The sequence below is a fragment of the Phalangium opilio genome, unplaced genomic scaffold (assembly GCF_054372755.1).
Source record: "Phalangium opilio isolate 3A_F unplaced genomic scaffold, DU_Popi_V2 ptg000523l_1, whole genome shotgun sequence".
NCBI lineage: Eukaryota > Metazoa > Arthropoda > Arachnida > Opiliones > Phalangiidae > Phalangium > Phalangium opilio.
The window spans coordinates 1,808,316-1,826,681 of NW_028324241.1; the positions used below are offsets into that span (position 1 = coordinate 1,808,316).

Sequence of the window (18,366 nt, forward strand, 5' to 3'; positions counted from 1 at the left end):
CAATGGGTTTTGTGATTTGTCCCTTTATCCATTCGGTACCTTTTCCGTAGTTGCGAGTGTAAACTAGGGTTCCTTCAGTTGTCGATTGTGAGGAGACGATTGGTTCTAGTTTGTTTTGAGTTGCAAGGCGTTCTGTGATTGGTTCTAGTTTGTTTTGAGTTGCAAGGCGTTCTGTTTTTGTATCCTTTTTTAAAACTGGAACTATGGGCGTAGCGTAGTCGGCGTGACTAATGGGACTGATTATTCCTTCTTTCTCTAGTCTCGTGATTTCGTTTTCAACTAAATCTTTCAAGTGGTACGGTATAGACCTAGCCTTGACAAACGGCGGCGTGGGGGCGTCAGAGCGAATGATTAATTTGACTTGATGACCCTTTAGACGTCCTATGCCTGGCGAAAAGAGATTGGCATGTTTTTCTACCAGAGCAGTGAGCGCTGCGTCTGGGGCAGCTACGTGTTGGATGACGGTTGGTTCCACTTTAATGTCTGGTTTTGCGATGGCATTAAAATTGGAAAAAATCCAATCACGCCCCATGAGAGCAGGTCCCGGTTAGGAGGGTATGCAATATTGCACGTCGAGCTCAAGAATGGTCAAGGAAGCGATCTAAAATCTATGCAACTTTGGTTTTGTTCTATCTGAGGTGGTCCCGACTCGGACACATTCTCAACTATTTTAGTTTTCAATAAACATTTAACTTTTGGAAAATATCTGAATGTTATATAAAATAAAGGGGGTATGCAATATTGCACGTCGCTCTCAAGAATGGTCTAAGAAGCCTTCGAAAATCTATGCAACTTTGGTTTTGTTCTATCAGAGGTGGTCCCCACTCGGAAATATTCTCAACTATTTCAGTTTTCAATAAACATTGAACTTTGGAAACTATTTGAATGTTATATAAAATTAAGAGGGTATGCAGTTACAGATACATATATTGCACGTCGCCCTCAAGAATGGTCCAAGAAGCCTTCTATAATCTATCAAACTTTGGTTTTGTTCTATCAGAGGTGGTCCCGTGGCCACGGAGCCCATGTTAAGTAGTGAGATTAATGCTGAATACAAAATCAACTCGTTTGTAGTTTTACCATATTTTTTGCATATGTGCACATCTCAAGCAACTATTATTTTAGTTTTTCAAAATTTAATAGCTACGAAAACTAGTTCAAGCATCATAACAACGAGGGTCCGACGAGAATCGAACTCATGATCTCGTGTTTACAAGACAGGCGCTTTGACCACTAAGCCACGGAGCCCATGTTACGTAGTGAGATTAATGCTGAATGTTTCAGTAATTTAACAAAATCAACTCGTTCCTAGTTTTACCCTATTGTTTGCATATGTGCACATCTCAAGCAACCATTATTTTTAGTTTTTCAAATTAATAGCTACGAAAACTACTTCAAGCATCATAACAACGAGGCTCCGACGAGAATCGAACTCACGATCTCCTGTTTACAAGACAGGCGCTTTAACCACCAAGCCACGGAGCCCATGTTACGTAGTGAGATTAATGCTGAATGTTTCAGTAATTTAACTCATTTGCACTTTTACCCTATTGTTTGCATATATGCACATCTCAAGGAACTGTTATTTTTAGTTTTTCAAAATTTTTTAGCCACGAAAACTAGTTCAAGCATCATAAAAACGAGGCTTCGACGAGAATCGAACTCACGATCTTCTGTTTACAAGACAGGCGCTTTGACCACTAAGCCACGGAGCCCATGTTACGTAGTGAGATTAATGCTGAATATTTTAGTAATTTAACAAAATCAACTCGTTCGTAGTTTTACCCTATTGTTTGCATATATGCACATCTCAAGCAACTATTATTTTTAATTTTTTAAAATTTAATAGCTACGAAAACTAATTCAAGTATCATAACAACGAGGCTCCGACGAGAATCGAACTCTTGATCTCCTGTTTACAAGACATGCGCTTTAACCACTAAGCAACGGAGCCCATGTTACGTAGTGAGATTAATGCTGAATATTTCAGTAATTTAAATCATTTGCACTTATACAATATTGTTTGCATATATGCATATCTCAAGCAGATATTATTTTTAGTTTTTTAAATTTAATAGCTACGAAAACAAGTGCAAGTATCACAACCAGGAGGCTTCGACGAGAATCGAACTCATGATCTCCTGTTTACGAGACAGGCGCCTATAACGACAGGTGACTAATCCCAGATATTAGAAGCCACCAAGGGCAGGCATCAAATCCCAGATATTTCCAGCTCCCAACGGCAGGCATCAAATCCCAGATATTTCCAGCTCCCAACGGTAAGTTTTATATCCAAGATATTAGCAGCCCCCAACAGCAGGTTTCAAATACCAGATATTAGCAGCCCCAAACAGCAGTTTCCAAATACAAGATATTAGCAGCCCCAAACAGCAGTTTCCAAATACAAGATATTAGCAGCCCCAACGGCAAATGATCAAATCCCAGATATTAGAAGCTAAAAACGGCAGGTATCAAATCCCAGAGATTAGAAGCTAAAAACGGCAGGTATCAATTCCCAGATATTAGAAGCTACCAACGGCAGGCATCAATTCCCAGATATTTCCAGACCCCAACGGCAAGTTTCATATCCAAAATATTAGATGCCCCCAACGGCAGGTTTCAATACCAAATATTAGAAGCCACCAACGGCTGGTAAACAAATCCCAGATATTAGAAACAACCAACGGCAGGTGATCTAATGCCAGATATTAAAAGCGAAAAACGGCAGGTATCAATTACCAGATATTAGAAGCCCCAAACAGCCGTTTCCAAATGCCGGATATTAGCAGCCCCCAACGACAGTTTTCAAACACAAGATATAAGAAGCCACCAACGGCAGGTTTCAAATACAAGATATAAGAAACCCCAAACAGCCGTTTCCAAATGCCGGATATTAGCAGCCCCCAACGGCAGGTTTCAAATACAAGATATAAGAAGCCCCAAACAGCCGTTTCCAAATGCCGGATATTAGCAGCCCCGAACGGCAGGTTTCATATACAAGATATAAGAAGCCATCAACGGCAGGCGATGAAATCCCAAATATTAGAAGCCGCCAACGGCAGGTGATAAAATCCCAGATATTACAAGCCTATAACGACAGGTGACTAATCCCAGATAATAGCTTATAACGGCAGGTATCAAATCCCAGATATTAAAAGCAAAAAACGGCAGGTATCAATTCCCAGATATTAGAAGCCCCAAACAGCCGTTTCCAAATGCCGGATATTAGCAGCCCCCAACGGCAGGTTTCAAACACAAGATATAAGAAGCCAACAACGGCAGGTTTCAAATACAAGATATAAGAAGCCACCAACGGCAGGTGATGAAATCCCAGATATTACAAGCCAATAACGACAGGTGACTAATCCCAGAAATTAGAAGCTAAAAACGGCAGGTATCAAATCCCAAATATTAGGAGCTAAAAACGGCAGGTATCAAATCCCAGATATTAGGAGCTAAAAACGGCAGGTATCAATTCCCAGATATTAGAAGCTACCAACGGCAGGCATCAATTCCCAGATATTTCCAGACCCCAACGGCAAGTTTCATATCCAAAATATTAGCAGCCCCCAACGGCAGGTTTCAATACCAGATATTAGAAGCCCCAAACAGCCGTTTCCAAATGCCGGATATTAGCAGCCCCCAACGGCAGATTTCAAATATAAGATATAAGAAGCCACCAACGGCAGGTTTCAAATACAAGATATAAGAAGCCACCAACGGCAGGTGATGAAATCCCAGATATTAGAAGCCAATAACGGCAAATGATCAAATCCCAGATATTAGAAGCCAATAACGGCAAATGATCAAATCCCAGATATTAGAAGCTAAAAACGGCAGGTATCAAATCCCAGATATTAGAAGCTAAAAACGGCAGGTATCAATTCCCAGATATTAGAAGCTACCAACGGCAGGCATCAATTCCCAGATATTTCCAGACCCCAACGGCAAGTTTCATATCCAAAATATTAGATGCCCGCAACGGCAGGTTTCAATACCAGATATTAGAAGCCACCAACGGCTGGTTATCAAATTCCAGATATTAGAAACAACCAACGGCAGGTGATCAAACGCCAGATAATAAAAGCCCCCAACAACGAGTGATCATATCCAAGTTATAAGAAGACCCCAACGGCAAGTTTCAAATCCCAGATATAAGAAGCCCTCAACGGCAGGTTTCAAATCGAGGATATATGCAGCCCCCAACGGCAGATTACAAATCCCAGATATTTGAGCCTCCAACGTCAGGTTTAAAATACCAGATATTAGCAGCCCCAAACAGCCGTTTCCAAATGCCGGATATTAGCAGCCCCCAACGGCAGGTTTCAAATACAAGATATAAGAAGCCACCAACGGCAGGTGATGAAATCCCAGATCAGGGGCGTGCCAACCACGGGGGCAGCGGGGGCAAAGGCCCCCGCTCTAATTTTCCAGCGGGGGCACCGCCCCCGCTCTGGTGACTGAGTCTAAATAGTAAAACATTTCATTGAAAGTGAAATTTTCATTACCCAGTGTACAATTGTCGTGAGAGGAAGTCGGTTTTTGGAAGTGAATAAGAAAATAAGGTCTTAATCATTAACATGTTCGTAATATTTATTAAAAAATTAGTTGAAGTTCTTCAATTTTTACTCCGTGTCGTTATGCAATAACCAAGAGTTTTGCGCTGATGCCCAGTTATTTAGTGTGATGCATGCGAAGAGACAGTGCTCGTGATTCCATAAATATTGCAATCGTAAAGGAGATTGGTAAAAGTGACAGCTTTGATAGTTCAAAATCGTCGCTCGAGGACGGTTTTGAAGTTCAGTATAAAGCTCTGGTTGTAAAAGGAATTGTGAAACGTATCATAAAAGAGTTTGTAGAAATGTAGAATCATTTTTAAACTAGTCCTGGAAATGAAGAATTTCGCAGTGTTTGATATTCTCGAGAATATATCGTTCCTGACTTCCACCAGTTTTGGTTTACACATACATGTATAGACATAATAGCTATAGCAACCACGTTTTTCTATACACTATAGAGAGTTGCAATTCTTTCGCATATAATCGTGGCTAATAATGGAGCTGATTAACTGCCAGCTTCAAGAGAGAAAGGGTGTAGCTGATAGCGCTTCAAATTATTGTAGCTATCAACTTTGGGAAAGAATAGGTAGGCTAAAGACATTTTCATTGCGTTTTTACTATTTTCTACGATTTATGAAAAGAGAAAAATGTATGCTAAACTAGAAATGGCACCTTATAGAATCGTGGCCACTGTATCCCACGAGTATTGAATTGGTCAGACATTAATTCTCACGTTCATGCGGACCTCTTCGTAACTTTATAGTGCATGCGAGATACTGTATAGCCTTAGATCATTGATGAGTGTTGAACAACATTGAATTACTGCAAAATAATTTTTGCTCTTGTATGAGTTTGGAAAGAGGTTAAGGTGGCTCAAAGTTGTTTACACAAGTGCAAAATGTTTTACACAACTTTCTCTACCAGTGTGGGATTTTGCCCCCGCTTCAGTAAAAAGGTTGGCACGCCCCTGTCCCAGATATTAGAACCCGCCAACGGCAGGTTTCAAATCCCAGATATTAGAAGCCAATAACGGCAAATGATCAAATCCCAGATATTAGAAGCCAATAACGGCAAATGATCAAATCCCAGATATTAGAAGCTAAAAACGGCAGGTGATCAAATCCCAGATATTAGAAGCCTATAACGACAGGTGACTAATCCCAGATATTAGAAGCCTATAACGACAGGTGACTTATCCCAGATATTAGAAGCTAATAACGGCAGGTGATCAAATCCCAGATATTAGAAGCTATCAACGGCAGGCATCAAATCCCAGATATTTCCAGCTCCCAACGGCAAGTTTTATATCCAAGATATTAGCAGCACCCAACTGCAGGTTTCAAATACCAGATATTAGCAGTCCCAAACAGCCGTTTCCAAATGCCGGATATTAGCAGCCCCCAACGGCAGGTTTCAAGTGCAAGATATAAGAAGCCGCCAACGGCAGGTGATGAAATCCCAGATATAAGAAGCCTTTAACGACAGGTGACTAATCCCAGATATTAGAAGCTAATAACGGCAGGTGATCAAATCCCAGATATAAGAAGCCACCAACGGCAGGTTTCAAATACAAGATATAAGAAGCCACCAACGGCAGGTGATGAAATCGCAAATATTAGAAGCCGCGAACGGCAGGTGATGAAATCCCAGATATTAGAAACAACCAACGGCAGGTGATCAAATCCCATATATAAGAAGCTTATAACAGCAAATGATCAAATCCCAGATAATAGAAGCTACCAACGGCAAGTTTCATATCCAGGTTCGAGCCGTGGTTGATACATGTTTTGACCATCGTGATTGGACATTAGAATAAGCTAGATCTCTTGGAAAACTCACTTTTACTACGTATCTATGGTGTAGTGGTTATCACATCCGTTTAACACGTGGGATGTCCCACGTTCGAGCCCTGATAGATGCATGTTTTAACCGTCGATATTGGGCATAAAAATAAGCTAGATCTCTTGGAAAACTCACTTTTACTTTGTATCTATGGTGTAGTGGTTATCACGTCCGCCTAACACGCGGAAGGTCCCAGGTTCGAGCCGTGGGAGATACATGTTTTGACCATCGTGATTGGGCATAAAAATAAGCTACATCTATTGGAAAACCCACTGCTACTACCTATCTATGGTGTAGTGGTTATAACGTGCGCCTAACACGCGGGATGTCCTATGTTCGAGCCCTGATAGATACATATTTTTACCATCGTGATTGGGCATAAAAATAAGCTAGATCTCTTGGAAAACTCACTATTACTACGTAACTATTGTGTAGTGGTTATCACGTCCGCCTTGCACGTGGAAGGTCCCAGTTTCGAGCCCTGGTAGATACAACGAAATTAATTTTAATAACCTCTGCTTTTAATTCTTAAATTAAATTAATGTGAGGCTGAAAAGTTGGACTTCGTTGGTCTTGCAGGTATCTATGGTGTAGTGGTTATCACGTCCGCCTAACACGCGGAATGTCCCAGGTTCGAGCCCTGATAGAGACATGTTTTAACCGTCAATATTGGGCATAAAAATAAGCTAGTTCTCTTGGAAAACTCACTTTTGCTACGTATCTATGGTGTAGTGGTTATCACGTCCGCGTAACACGCGGAAGGTCCCAGGTTCGAGCCGTGGGAGATATATGTTTTGACCATCGTGATTGGACATTAGAATAAGCTAGATCTCTTGGAAAACTCACTTTTACTTCGTATCTATGGTGTAGTGGTCATCACGTGCGCCCTACACGCGGGATGTCCGAGGTTCGAGCCCTGATAGATACACGTTTTTACCATCGTGATTGGGCATAAAAATAAGCTATATCTCTTGGAAAACTCTGTATTACTGCGTAGCTATGGTGTAGTGGTTATCACGTCGGCGTTACACGCGGAAGGTCCCAGGTTCGAGCCTTGGTAGGTACAACGGAATTAATTTTAATAACCACTGCTTTTAATTCTTAAATTAAATGAATGTGGGGCTGAAAATTTGGACTTCTTTGGCCGTGCACGTATCTAGGGTGTAGAAGGTCCCAGGTTCGAGCCCTGATAGAGCCATGTTTTAACCGTCGGGATTGGGCATAAAAATAAGCTAGATCTCTTGGAAAACTCACTTTTACTACGTATCTATGGTGTAGTGGTTATCACGTCCGCCTAAAACGCGGAAGGTCCCAGGTTCGAGCCGTGGGAGATACATGTTTTGACCATCGTGATTGCTATTGTTTCTGCATGCATGGCCTTCCTTTATTGTTTCATTTATAAAAGGGCTAAACGTTCTTATAGCTTAGTCGCTGCCTAGTAAGAAAAGCAAGAAACGCTCAAAGCTTTCGCTAATGCATGTTTGGAGGCCCTACTCATGTTTGCGTCTGTTTGGCAAATAATGACTGAAAATGAAAAGGCTAGGAATGAATAAGAAAAGCCAAGGTTTGAAAATAAAGGGTTTAGACTGTAAACCGAGAGTATTCATCATGACCGAAGTGAAAAATTGCAGCCTGAAAATAATGACTAGTTTTGTTTTTTGAAGTCATGCTCAAGCGAAGCATGTTCTACTTTACTGTAGATAATTTTCTAAATGCCATGATAGGTTGTTTGAATAACGTCTCCCTGTGTTTCGATTATTTTCAATGCTCAATTTGGCATGCACTTTCTTCATGATGGCATGAACTCTCTCTGATTATTGTTTTCTCCTTTGTGATTTTATAGTACTCATTGTAGATATTCTATTAATTCATTTTCACCACAGCCACCACCTTTTTTTTCATTCCCTCATAATAAATAGTTATTTTTTTCGCGTTTAATCCATTTAATTTCTTACATGCGCTATTAACGTGTATTTTATGATTTATTTCTCGCAAACGTGTTAGTTTACTGTTAACTTATATTGTAATTTAGTAGACGCTTCATTTAATAAGCCAATTAAATTTATTGCATGGGTTATATGCATGCATTGAATAATTTATTAGATAGACTTCATAACATTTTTTAAATTATTTGGATTTTTGTTATCATTGACTGTTATTAAAAGGGTTTGTGAGCCTGTGTGGATAGTGCTTGTCATCCTCATAGAGCTAAGTGGAGCCGGGGAGGGGTTTAAAAAAGAAGAAAAAGTCTGTTACAGCCTTTAATGCTTTAAAACCGTAAATGGCATGTTTTTAATCTGTTCACATTAGAATTATGTTGATGTCTAGCCTTTATTCAAGATGAAATTATTTATAACCAGCATGCCTGCACCCAATCAGTCCCGATACGCTCTCAAACCCAAAAATTCAGCAATGCATTTTCCACACGTATTAAACTTTACATATTTCTGACTGTCAAGAGTTCATTGCTCTTTTCTGTGGCATGATTGCAATTTACATCCTCCGAAGTCTTCATGACCACATACCTATTTTAAAAATAACTTAACTATTATATTGTCATTCATTGGCCCTTTTCATATTTACCATATCCATATTAAGAGAAACAAAGAGGTGATTATACCAATTGTTGCATACTGAAATGCTTACTTTTCAAGTAACTGTTCATTGGGAAGGTGTAAATATGGTTACTGGTTATGTTTTATTAGTTATGTCGATTTGCAATTGTAAAGCGCTAAGCGGGTGATCCGCGACTTCCAGTGTTAGTTCGAGGCGCAAATTGCTTGACACTCAGTCTCTGGATAAGCTTGTTCGTCAGCAGTTGGAAGATATACCTCGTCTGAGAGAGGAAAGGATAAATATTGATTAAAGGGTTAGGGTGTATCTCGCTCATCAACACACCATTCCATGAGAATATGATAAGTGCGAAATTGTTAGTGCCACAAGAGCATGAACGAATCATGGAGTTGCTCTTGCGATTTTGGTCATGCTAAGCTCAAATAAGGCTTTAATCATTCAGTTACCACGGGCGATCAGCCCTCTCACTTTTTTAACTGCAGTGACTTCTATACAGCGATCGACAGTTGCCACACAATATGAATAAGTAATAAATAATAAAAGAAATAAATTAAATGGTGTGTTTTTATTTAAATCGGATTTTTAAGGGGAAAATTAAAGAGTTTAGTTGAATCCTTCATAAATTAATTAATCCTTCATAAATTAATTAATCCTTCATAAATTAATTAATCCTTCATAAATTAATTAATCCTTCATAAATTACACTCACCACTTTACTCGACACGTTGATCAACATCGGGAGGTTGATAGAAAGTGTTGAAATGTCGTCTGCTGTATAGCCGCATTTTCATAGAAGCTAGAAGCTAGAAGCGTGAAAAAAACGCGCGAGAGCGAGAAAATGTCGCTAGAACTCTAATCTTGCTTCTAGCTTTGGTATTTTCATTTTCGCTGGAAGCATATACTAGAAGCCAGAAAATGACAAACTAGAGCGAGAAAATGACGCTAGCTCCGATCTGTCTGAGACAGATATTTCTAGCGTCCCGCTTAGCAAGAAGCGAGATACTGCTGCCACGTGATGCATTTTTAACGAATCATAAGGACATAAACAAAGTGGGGTTTTCCTTACGTGGTTTCTTCTGCATTTGGAAGCACGAGTTCAATGTCGGCATGATGGCGAGTAAGAAAAAGTTAAAGGGAGGGTGAAATCGAAAATCAAGTGAACTTTTTATCGATTATTCTACTAATTATAAGACTAATCAGCATAGTGAACCATCCAATAAATAACACCGAATGATTTAAAAATTCAAATAAGTTTAAATTATCATTTATAATTTTAAATAAGTAGCTTTTACCAATTGCGTAACGCCTTGCCTTTTTATTAACAAAATCCTCGTGGCACGCTCCATGTCAAATGTTATTTATCGCGAGATTTGATAAAAGTTGTGCGCGGTGTAAAAATCGTGGCGCAAGATGTGGAGCGTGCTACGATTTGAAATTAAATTTCAATCTAGGCCTAATTGTAATTTTAAAATCACTCAGTGTCATTTCTTGGATGTTTCTCTATGCAGATTGGTCTTATAATTAGGAGAGGAATAGATAGAAAATCACATGATTTTCCTCTTCATTATCCCTTTAAAAGAAAAGGTTTAACACGAAAGAGAAATAAATAAAAATATTTGAGAAGGAGACAATTATTAGTTTAGAGAAGGTTTATGGACAGAAAGTCGAAAGTTTATAGAAATAGGGAGATCAACGAAACGTGGGAGGAAGTTGCTTACCAAAATAATCAGACCTATAAAATTTCGTGTTGGCCTACTGTTGTCGTTGTTTTTGCCTTGAAACGTTGTTACTTCAGAGAAGAGTGTTAAGACCAATTGTAGTATTAACTACTTTTAGTTTTTGACGGTAGAGGGCGCAAAGGTTAAAAACATCAAGTTTACCGTCTTCAATGAAAATGAGTCAACGAGAAATAAATTGCGAGAACGTGCTGTGTTTTTCTAGCGCAAGAGTTTGAAACCGCTACAGCAACACGCTACTCGCCAAGCGGGAAGCGAGAACGCAATTTCTAGCTTCTATGAAAATGCGGCTTAAGCATAAAAAAGGAGTAGAAAATGTAGTAGCAGACGCTTTGTCGAGGGCCCCGATAAACGTTTTAAGTATTAACTTTAGCTCCTCTACTTCAAATTCTACTAGTAACCAAGATCCAACTAGTAGTAGTACAAGTCAAAATTCTACCAGTGGTATTAATTCAACTTCCTCTAGTGATTCTGTTGAAGGTCAGATTCGTCCTCCAGGTCCTAGAGCCTTATATTCAGTCTTTACAATAGAAGACGTAAGAAAATCTCAAAGGGAAGACCCATTCGCTTCCCCTATTATTAATTCCTTGCAAGGACCTAACCCCGTTAGGCATAAACTTTTCGAATTAAGAAATGATCTTCTTTATAGAAGACCTTACAGGAACTATCCTGAAAAAATTTATTTACCTCCTAGTTTAAGTCTAGAAGCAATGAGGTTATTACATGACCACCCACTATCAGCTCACAGGGGCAAAGATGAGAATTTAAAGCAAAGTCTGAGAATTTGAAGACGGAAAAACTCACGGAAATTTTAAACATATTTTGGGTTTTTAGAACGTTTCGGAAAGGTGAGGGAATTTTAATAATTTAAACAAAGTCAGAGAAAAGTCAAGAAATTTTAGGGATTTAAAAAATATGCAAAAAATCAAGGAATTTTAGGGTTTTTAAAAAAGTCTGAGAAGAGTTAAGGAACTTTAGGGTTTTAACCAAAGTCTGGGAAAAGTCTGGAAATTTTAAAAATTTAAAGAAAGTTGGATCAGACACCAAAATATCACAGCTCCTAAATGTCATCAATTACATGTTTACAAATATCACCTCAGATTAGATTTAAATCAATAACAGTTGCTCCGAAAACGTTTGGAATCCGCGATAAGTTTAAATAAGTATTTAACTCACATTTTTTTTTCGGGGCAATTACGATGCCCCGCCTTTTTGCCATTTCAACTAATTTTGATTTCCGATCGCTTTCAGTTTTATCTACCTCTCCTTCCTTTACCTCCCACAAAAAAATTTATAGTGACCTGTGTCACCTGGCATCCTTGGAAAATTATTTTTTCATCCAGTTTTTGAAGCGTTTCCTCTGTTTTTGTGAGCTCTTCTTCCATTTTTCGAATCCTAAATCAATAAAGGAAAAATTATTTTTTTTTAAGTTTAAAGTCATTACTTCCCAAGTATTTTTAAACTCGGCAACAAAATTAAGTGTTGCAAATTCTTTTTATACGCCGAAGTTTAAAAATAATTGAAAATCATGACATATTAATATTAAATTGATTGTCACAGCACTTTCAAATTTTAACGAGTGGCTAAAAGTGCGCCTCTTTTTAGGATAGAATAATATTTTGGAAAAGGTGGCAATAAACAAGCTAATTAGCAATTATTTTGAAGTAAAACATACAATTTTGGAAAAGGGGGAATTTATTCAGTTGATTTAACTTGATAATAACAAAAACAGGCGCGCATTTAGCCGCTCATATAAAAACTTGAAGGTCTTACCTTTGCTGGAAAATTTTGTTGACTTTGCTGGAAAATTTTGTTGAATTTGATGGAAAATTTTGAAATTGAAGTTAGGCCTAGCAATTTTGTCATTATTCCACTTACGGGTAAAAACCTGAAAAACGCACCAAAATATATGGGAAAAACTCAGGGAAATTCATGGATCCAGTACCATATTCACATCATCTGGGCAGCTCGGGCCCTCCTCTACCTTCTCCTGAATTTTTTCTTTTTTTTTCACCACTTTTTTAAAAATAAAACTTCATTAGCATTAACTTATAGCTTTTTCCTTTGGGTCCTCGCGGAGAGCTCCCAACATATAACATTCAAATATTTTCCAAAAGTTGAATGTTTATTGAAAACTGAAATTGTTGAGAATGTGTCCGAGTCGGGACCACCTCTGATAGAACAAAACTAGAGTTGCATAGATTTTCGAAGCTTTCTTGTACCATTCTTGAGTGCGACGTGCAATATTGCATACCCTCTTAATTTTATATAACATTCAAATATTTTCCAAAGTTCTATGTTTATTGAAAACTGAAATAGTTGAGAATGTGTCCGAGTTGGGACCACCTCTGATATAATAAAACCAAAGTTGCATAGATTTTCGAACGCTTCTTAGACCGTTCTTGAGCTCGACGTGCAATATATGTATCTGTAACTGTATATCCTCTTAATTTTATGTAACTTACCTAACAAGTCATCAAATGAGCGGCTAAATATGCGCCTCTTTTTAGGATAGAATGTTTTGGAAAAGGTGGCAATAAACAAGCTAGTTAGCAATTATTTATAAAATGAAGCAACATTTTGGAATAAAATATACAATTTTGGAAAAGGGGGAAATTTATTCAGTTGATTTAATTTGATAATAACAAAAACAGGCGCACATTTACCCGCTTATAAATTTTAAAATTAGGGATAAAATGACGTTGCAGAAATTCTATTGGCTATCGCGAAAGAATGACGCGACACCTAGAAGTAGTTTTTGAAACTACTCTAACGGAGTATTTTTTATCTACGAAGGCGAAGCTGTATAGCCTGTATTGCGTGTAGCGAATGTATTATACAGTGACAGTATATATACACATTGAAATTGTATATTTCGTTAGGCTTAAGTTATCATATGAATCATTACATGGCGCCTAGCAAAAAGTATTGCTGTGTCCCACAGTGTAATTCTAGATTAAAATTAAATATCCCAGGGTTAAGTGTGCATTATTTTCCCAAAAGAAATCAAGTTGCGTAAACAGTGGCAACGCGTCCTAAAAATTGGAAAACATATTTCAAATCACATAATTGTATGTAGTTTACGTTTCAAGAAGACTGATTACTTTTTTCCTGGTAAGTTTTTTTTTCAAGTATTAAGAATTGAAGAACGATATTTAATGTACTTGTTACTTCAGATATGCCGACAGGGAAAAGGAAAGTAAAGCTTGGAACTTCCCCTTTCCCAATGTTTGCCCATATTGACCGACGACAAAATTATTTCTGAAGATGCCAGAAGGTTAATGGTTGGAAGAAAAGGCTTGATAATCGACAAAGGAACTTTAAAAGCTATGCAAAACCTTCAACTTATAGCCAGTCGAGTTCAGAAAGAGAAATAGAAGATGCCCCAGAATCCACAGACAAACAAGCAAACATTGAACTTGGTTTGAATGCTCTCGCAACTGAGGTTTGTGAGACTTTGCATCAAGAGAGAAAAGACGTTTCAGTGCAAGTCAACACTTACTATTCTGAAACCTTTAATATTATGAATTCAGTTAAAACTGACACGGATTTAAGTCCCATGACCGGAATCTCCAATTTCAAATTATTTTACGCCATTGTGGAATCTATGACAGTGTTAATAAATTTTAAAACTCAGATCCCAATAGAAGGACTTTCTCTTCTTGTTTTCACAAAAATTTAACTAAACTTGACGTACGGGGTTCTTTCTACTATGTTTAATATGTCTGAAACAAGTAGCCGCCGATACTTTAAACAAACAGTGTTTATTGTCGCGCAAATTTTTAATTTCGCTCAAAGGAAGAAATCATTAATACCATGCCCCAATGTTTTAAAGGCTTTGAAAAAACTGTGTTGGTATTGGATTGTACTGAAATTCCAACAGAGAAACCAAATTGTCTTAAATATACAATCTTGTCTTATTCAAATTATAAATGTAACCACACTCTTAAAATTTTGGTTGGCTGGTTTTATTTCTTTTTTCAGTAGAGCTTATGTAGGAAGAGCATCCAACAAAGTTATCACTTTGCACAGTGGAGTATTGGACAAATTAACACCCTATGTAGACGAATGCATGGTAGATAAAGGATTCAGAATAGAGACTGAATGTTTATAAAAAGGTATTGAATTTTTCATGCCACCATTTCTGATAGAATCTAATCAGTTTACGGAAACAAAATCACTCGATAACTTCAAAATAGTATAAGCAAGAGTGCACATAGACAGTTTGATACAAAGATTAAAACTTTTTTCAATCGTTAATGAAAAACTGGATTGGGAGATGACGTCTTTCATTAACCCTATGTTTTTAATTGCAGCTGGTATTGTAAACTTGTCATCACCAATATTAGATAAAGTTAGATTTTAATAAAATGAATATTTGGTTTTAAAAAATTACTTTAATTGTAACTCAGTTTTACAATTTTATAACACTAAACATGTTTTAACTTTTTTTGGTACAGTGACTAGTATGTCATTGAATTTCTTGCTTTAAGTGACCAAGACATTGTTCCAAATTTAAAAATGACACATCCTGCCCAAATCTGTTTGTGATATATTTTTCCTTAAAAATAAAATTGTCCCCTTACGCTTATAAATATGGAATCTGCGCGTTTCATTAACTCAGCGATTGAAATGGTGGCTCCTTTTGTGACGAGTGGCTAAAAGTGCGCGAGGACACAAAGAAAAACGCTATAAGATTACTTTCCTAGTTTCAAACCTGGCCAAAAACTACCCTAATACATAGCTCAATCAGGGTTGCAACATATCAGGAAAAATAAGGAAAAGTTCCGGAATTCCAAAGTAGGGAATTTTAAGAATTTAAAGCAAAGTCTGAGAATTTGAAGACGGAAAAACTCACGGAAATTTTAAACATATTTTGGGTTTTTAGAACGTTTCGGAAAGGTGAGGGAATTTTAATAATTTAAACAAAGTCTGGGAAAAATCAAGAAATTTTAGGGATTTAAAAAATATGCAAAAAATCAAGGAATTTTAGGGTTTTTAAAAAAGTCTGAGAGAAGTTAAGGAATTTTAGGGTTTTAACCAAAGTCTGGGAAAAGTCTGGAAATTTTAAAAATTTAAAGAAAGTTGGATCAGACACCAAAATATCACAGCTCCTAAATGTCATCAATTACATGTTTACAAATATCACCTCAGATTAGATTTAAATCAATAACAGTTGCGCCGAGAAACGTTAGGAATCCGCGATAAGTTTAAATAAGTATTTAACTCACATTTTGTTTTGGGGCAATTACGATGCCCCGCCTTTTTGCCATTTGAACAAATTTTTATTTCTGATCGCTTTCGGTTTTGACAAATTTTAAGGAGTGGCTAAAAGTGCGCTTATTTTTAGGATAGAATAATATTTTGGAAAAGGTGGCAATAAACAAGCTAATTAGCAATTATTTTGAAGTAAAACATACAATTTTGGAAAAGGGGGAAATTTATTCAGTTGATTTAACTTGATAATAACAAAAACAGGCGCACATTTAGCCGGTCATCTTTTGTGGTGTGTCAAACAGAAAATAAATATCAATATGGAGTTACCTTTCTTGTTATTAATAATCTAGGCTTTGTCTATACTATTGCGAAAACCATTGATTTTAAAGAAATAATTCTTCATTAAAGCCTTGCTTGAGTACATCTCCTAGAGGAGACGACAGAGACAAAACTTTTCAAGAACTGGATCACTTGTTTACGCTTCAAAATAAATGACTTTCCGGTTTGTCACTTCTACCCGCTAGGTACTGTTTGAACATCGCCCTTTGATGTTTTCCCCTCTGAGTTTTAAATAATCCTTGGTTCGTTATTGTACATAATGAATGAAAAGGTTGTTTATTGTGCGTAAAAAAACTAATTACATAGTTCACAAGATTACACACATTTGTATAAGTGTAGTTGGAATTTAGTAAATTACACGCAGTTCTACAAGTATAGGTGGAATTAAGTATATACAATCATCGAATTTTTCCAATATTTATACAGAAGATATCAATTTTTACGGAATGCCGGTTACAATCCTGCTGCGTTCGGAGAATGGGATTAAGTTGCTTCAAAGGTACGTAAAATGTATTTTTGTGTCTTGTTGCATGCGGGACTGAAAAGTTTAGCCTGCGTGACAGATCAGGTATGGTAATACTATTGTTTACAAGTTTATGCAAAAACTTAATGTCGTATATTTCCAGTAAATGGTGAAACGTTGGGATTGCCAAATGATCCAAAAGGAATTCGTACCGGTATTCCAAGTGCCTCAGGAAATAGAAATGAGCATACGAGAAGAATTTTCTCTGTACGCCTTCAAGCCGTTTCCTTAGGTACAAACTGCACCCACTCCAGGCGAGGCAACCATTCAAAGCTTTCGAGCGAACTAACGTTAAGTATAGTAACCGGAAGTGTTTTAAGGAACGTAAGGGTCGGCAGAGTTTTAGAGCAACACCTAGGATAATAATAATAATAATAATAAAAGGCTTTATTTGGATAACTCTTTCAGAGAATCTGATTTACAAAGAGGTCCGATTACTTAAATTAAATTAGCAATAGTAGAATTATAATAAAACAAAATAAATACTCAATTTACACAAATAATACCAGTTTGGAAATCGCGTCCTTAAATTTATTAAACGAGTCAATTTGTTTGATATCCGGTTTAAGATTGTTCCACAGTTATACCGCGATGTTTGTAGCTTTTTTACGGAGTGATGTCTGCAGCTTTTCAACATGGAAGTTGAGGTTGTTATGCTGTTGGGTACTTATGAACAGGGTTCACTTCTTTAAAATAGCTACACTCTTGAAATGCTATGGGTAATAATTTGTTCACTTTGAGTTTACCAAATTATTGCTTCAAATCAGTTGCGCTTGCGTCCTAAAGAGACACTACATCTTCATTATTTATAAGTAGTAAAACAGCCAAAATGTGTTTACATTTTCTGCTTAATCCTGCATTACAAGAGCAATGAATAGTGAATTTATCTTCACCTTTCAATTTACCGATTATTTGATGAGGGTAAGCCCCTGTTGAAGAAGTTAAGTTGAAGATAACTAGTTAGAATGAAAAAAATAGAAGCACCTTGCGCAAGATAATTTAATAAATTAGTTAAAAACCATTTTCTTGTGCAATTGAAAAAACCGTTATTTTTAAATTTATTTAAGATAACTAGTTATTATCAAACATTTTAAGTAAAGCTTTACGATTGTCAAGACTTGGTCTTCTCTACAAGTTTGTATGCCACTGCCACATAATACGACGTGTTTGCACTTATGTATCTGTTTTGCTTCTTTTTGACATCGTTTTCAATCCCTTCGTTGTAATTCGCGTATGTATAAAATTCAAATAATGTTACCTTAAACTTGTCAACATTTAAAATTCTTAATTCTTCAATTGCGCTATGTCGATAAACACATTATATACCCCGTTGAAACGGCCATTTTGAAAACATTACAGCACCCCTATATTCAGTGCCGAATTCAGCGCGAGACAAGATTTGGGGCAAATTCACGTGGCCACGTGGTTCACCCATGAAATTAACTTTTAAGCCTAATTTTGAGCTGTTCGTTTCGTCAAGGGATTTGCGTTGCTAAAAGGCAACCTCTAGTAAGTTTAAATAATCTTTTGTTTAAATTTTAGAAACGTATTAAGGCTTTGACTATCCTTTTTTTGG

General features: G+C 37.1%; 3 non-coding genes across 3 annotated transcripts; 1 reads left to right on the forward strand and 2 right to left on the reverse strand.

Annotated features, from left to right (window-relative positions):
- Window positions 1-1,412: 1,412 nt before the first annotated feature.
- Window positions 1,413-1,485, reverse strand: TRNAT-UGU (transfer RNA threonine (anticodon UGU)). Its single transcript has one exon. It is a non-coding gene; the product is annotated as a tRNA-Thr (tRNA).
- A 157-nt stretch (window positions 1,486-1,642) lies between these two features.
- TRNAT-UGU (transfer RNA threonine (anticodon UGU)) lies at window positions 1,643-1,715 on the reverse strand. The gene has a single exon. It is a non-coding gene; the product is annotated as a tRNA-Thr (tRNA).
- Window positions 1,716-7,664: 5,949 nt separating this feature from the next.
- Window positions 7,665-7,737, forward strand: TRNAF-AAA (transfer RNA phenylalanine (anticodon AAA)). The gene has a single exon. It is a non-coding gene; the product is annotated as a tRNA-Phe (tRNA).
- Window positions 7,738-18,366: the final 10,629 nt, after the last annotated feature.